The sequence below is a fragment of the Alligator sinensis genome, unplaced genomic scaffold (genome assembly GCF_000455745.1).
Source record: "Alligator sinensis unplaced genomic scaffold, ASM45574v1 scaffold716_1, whole genome shotgun sequence".
Taxonomy (NCBI): domain Eukaryota; kingdom Metazoa; phylum Chordata; order Crocodylia; family Alligatoridae; genus Alligator; species Alligator sinensis.
In genome coordinates, this window is record NW_005842786.1 from 1 (window position 1) to 4,195 (window position 4,195).

The 4,195-nt window shown below is 50.8% G+C and overlaps 1 long non-coding RNA gene across 1 annotated transcript; it reads right to left on the bottom strand.

Moving 5' to 3' along the window:
• Positions 1–1,747: 1,747 nt before the first annotated feature.
• LOC106722864 lies at positions 1,748–4,194 on the bottom strand. The gene is made up of 3 exons (XR_001358868.2): positions 4,150–4,194; positions 3,706–3,827; positions 1,748–1,823 (listed from the first exon to the last, which is right to left on the bottom strand). It is a non-coding gene; the product is annotated as an uncharacterized LOC106722864 (long non-coding RNA).
• Between the last annotated feature and the right edge of the window lies 1 nt (position 4,195).

A 4,195-nucleotide genomic window follows, 5' to 3' on the forward strand; every position in this document is an offset into this window, starting at 1 on the left:
TGATAAGACTGAGCAACAAGCTTACCTGTCAGTAAAGGCTGGACAACTAAACTGTTGTAAGTTGCATATGTTGAGGTTAATGGGATCATAGTCATCAACAATGTAGATGGTAGGCCAGCACGTGAGATATTTAGGATTTTCCTGAATGACCTGTTTACTATTAAGCCACATACGCTTGCACTTAGTCCCAGGAAGATTGAGCCATGTTCCAAAAATTCCCTGTGGAAAAGAGAAAAGATTATTTGTACAGCTGTGAACTGGAGATGAAGGTTGCCTTCTTGGTTCTATTACTACAACGAACCGTTCAAGGAACACAGACCTGGATAATTTCACAAAAGGACAGAATCTCATGCTTCAGAGACTACCATGACAATGGTAAGAATCAAAAATGAACAACAGTTTAAGTTTATATAAAGTAGAAACAACTTGATGGGTGACTTCTGAGGACGAAGGGTTATCTTCTGAAACTAAGGTACCACAGCAATAGGAGATCCATCTCTTCTGCTCTGTGTCAACAGGTGATTTTGAGAAAAAGTGCTGTGGCACCTTGAGGTGCCTTGAGCAATGTTAGCACTGTTGCATAAGCAAACATGCTTCATAAGATAAACCTACAGATTTCAAATAGGCTTTCATAGTGTTAAAACATGTTGTCCTGTCGTGGTCCTTCTGAGCTTTTTGCAACAGACGAACTGCTCTATGTTTTCGTTGCCAAAAAAAAGGGACAACTAGGAGAGAGATGCACACAGAGACAGACTCCAAATGAGATAAATCCAAGGTCAGGCCCCTGCTCTCTTTCATTTTGAACAGAAGCCAGAATCACCGGGGTTATTTTGCTGTGGGTGTGGGCAAGTCTCTCAACAGAAAACTGCATCCACAAATGCATTCTCACACAACGTTTGAGCAAGCAGGAATTTCTGAAAAGAGGAGAAAGTTTCTATCCAACTCCTGACCATCTTCAATTCCCAGCTTTCGATCTATGCTGCCTGCCTAATGTTACGGATTCAGGCATAGTACAATAGCTTGGGTGGGAACAAATTTGAGAGGACACAAGGATCAGGATGGGAGGTTCCCACAGCTACTGGTGTTTTCTGTTGTTCTGATCCTGGCCACCGAGGTGACTGGTGCCTCAAACAGGCATTGACTTCTAGCGGGGAAAGTTTTTGAGCTTCTCTCTATATGACACTAAGAGCTGCGTGCCCACAGCCCCACTAGGGCTCCTGGTCTGGGGAAGAGGTGGGGGAGCATTGCCCCTCTGCTCCCTTTTTCCAAACCAGTCCAGGATGGGAACAGGGAGCAGCAGTACAGGGTCCCCGCCCAGGCAATCCCTGCTGCTCCTCTTCCCTCTGGGACCGGATTGGGAGGGGCACGTGTAATCAAAATTTTATTTAAGGGAGATCATATGCTTCTAAATATCTGAAAGTTTTTCAAATACAAAAGTAAGACAAGAAATCACAAAAAAGGCTTTAAAAGTACTTTGCTGGCAAAATGAGATGGGCGTATCACTTACTGATCTTCTTCTGGAAGCTGTTCAAACAACTCTTGCAGAACTTTGATTCTTTGATTCTCTATATTTTTCACTGGAGAAATTACTTCCGGGGGCTCTCTCGGTGTCATTGTGAGGCTCTGCATCACAAAATGAAAAGACAAGTTTTAGTTAAGTAACACTGCCCCGATATAATCCCAGCTAACTTTTGAATGAACAGATAAATGTAGCAAAGAAATACTTAGCACCTCTAACATTAAGAAGCTTTGATTCTTTGATTCTCTATATTTTTCACTGGAGAAATTACTTCCGGGGGCTCTCTCGGTGTCATTGTGAGGCTCTGCATCACAAAATGAAAAGACAAGTTTTAGTTAAGTAACACTGCCCCGATATAATCCCAGCTAACTTTTGAATGAACAGATAAATGTAGCAAAGAAATACTTAGCACCTCTAACATTAAGAAGTGTCACTGAGATCTGCAGGGCATGATCCAAAAAGTCTGTGGAATTTATAGCTACACAAGCCCTGATAAACAACCTTCCTTGGTAGGAAAAAAAAAAAAATCAGTCTAGGAAGGGAGGCCAAGAGAATACAAATGTACTGAGATGCCTGGTCTCTTTTCTTTCCTTCTAGCTGACAACTTGACTTTTATTTTTACTCTGAACAGAGATACATGTTCAGAATTGGTGAGATAGGCTCAGGTAGTTCAAGGGTTTTAGTCAAACCCACTGTAAAATGATCATACTGAGCAAGGCATTCCTATTGCCATCTTCTCTTTTGTGGATTGAGGAGAGAATGATCTATAGTCCGGCTGGGGAATTACTTCGGCTGGAGGACCACTTAACGAGCAAGGGTAGCCCCAGCCCTTGACAGGTGCCCCCTAGTCCCCATCTTGGGACCAGATATTCTGCCCCTCACCCATGACCTTTGGCATTGGAAGTCCCTACCCTCACCCTCAGAAGTACTCCGGGGGTGGAGGTGGGGATGTTGGAACTGGAAAAAAACCCTCCAAAATATATACTAAAAATCAAATGTCTACTATACAGGGGTGGGGATGGGTTCTGTGGGTGGGTGTATTTTTGGGTATGTGTGGGTGTGTACGGGGTCTGTGCGTGTGGGGGGGTTGTTGGCATGTGGCCCTCCTATAAACACGCCCCCCCCCACTGCACAAAGTCCCTGCCACCTGCAGTAGTGGCAGCAGTAGGCAGTCGGCCCTTGGGGCACTCATGGCCCACGGCAGGTGAAGCCCCCCAGGACTGCACGTGGCCGGGCTGCCAGCTCCATCGCACAGGGCTCGCATGCAGCTCCCGGGTTCTCTGCCTGAGCCCTGCACTGCCAGGGGAAGCCCCACACAATGAAGCTAGTGGCACAGGTCACAGGGCTCAGCCGGGGTGGCAGTGAGAGGGGCCGAGCCAGCCCGGCTCTATAGCAGAGCTCCCCGTTGTTCCCCATGACCTGCACATAGCAGTGAGTGGGGCTGGGCTGCTGGCTCAGTCGTGCAGAGCTCTCCCGGAGGCACACGGCTCGGGCGGAGAACCCAGGAACTACATGGGAGTCCTGCGTAGGGCGGCCGTGCTAGAGGACATTCCAGTTTTCTGCTGCTCTGTCCTCTATTGATACGAAACCCAAGACCTTTATGTCCTCTGTTTCTCTCTTTAAGAGAAAATATGCTATTAAAATTGGTCTCAGTAGCCCCAGGGAGGAGGCTGACAGCCTGAGCACAAGGATGGCTGACACTCGCTCCTCTTTCCAGCCCCCAAAGACAAACGATGCCCTGGCCCCATTCACACGTGTGTCATTCTTTAAGAGAAAAGCAGAGGACATAAAGGCGTCCGCTGTCATATCAACAGAGGACAAGCGGACTGTCCTCTATGATGGCCACCCCAGCCCTGCGTGATGGACCCTGGCAGACCCGTGTCCCCTCCGCTCCCTCACAACACCTGCTGCATCCTCCCTGTACCTGCTATGGCTGCTTCCCTACCTGCGGGGCTGGGGTCAAGGCCATCCCGTGGGCAAGGGTGGGAGCGCAGCACGCGCCGCCCCCGCAGGACTGAACAGGGCTTAGCCCCACGCAAGAGCACGAATACAGCCAGGCGGTAGGCACCCGCCCGCAGGCGGGTGCGTATCCAGCCCACCCCTGATCTACAGAACGGGTTTCCTCAATTTGCAGCCCGCACTTTTCTTCTTTCGGATGAACCAGGTGTTTCTAAGGCGACGCAGACCTGTTCGGGAAGCTCCCGGCTTACTGAAGTCTCGGGCTGATGGGCACGTCCCAGCGGCTCCTCGCAGACGGCTGGCGTTGAAAACACGGGCAGTGAACAGGATCAAAACCGCACGTGTAAACCTAAGACGGAAAAACCAACAACCCAAGTTCGGAGGTCTGGAGAGATTTCAGTGCCGCGGGGTGAACCCGAAGCGCCCGGGCCGGCGTTACCGCCTGCGCCCTCGAGCTGCTGCGCAACCGCCCCCCACCGCCCTCTCCAAACACCACGAGCTGTCATTTCTTCCCTATTGCAATGAAGGGCATTTGGGGCGGGCAAGGACGGAGCCGGGCTCGTGAAGGCGCCTCCTGCGGCCCGAGTCCGCGTCGCTCCCGCACAAGGGCAGCCGCGGACAGCGGGGGCGGGGAGGCAGGACCAAGCACGGGGCCAGACCGCAGCACCCACCGGCGTCTCCCGGGGCCCTCCAGCCGGCAGCCCCCGCGCGCCCGCG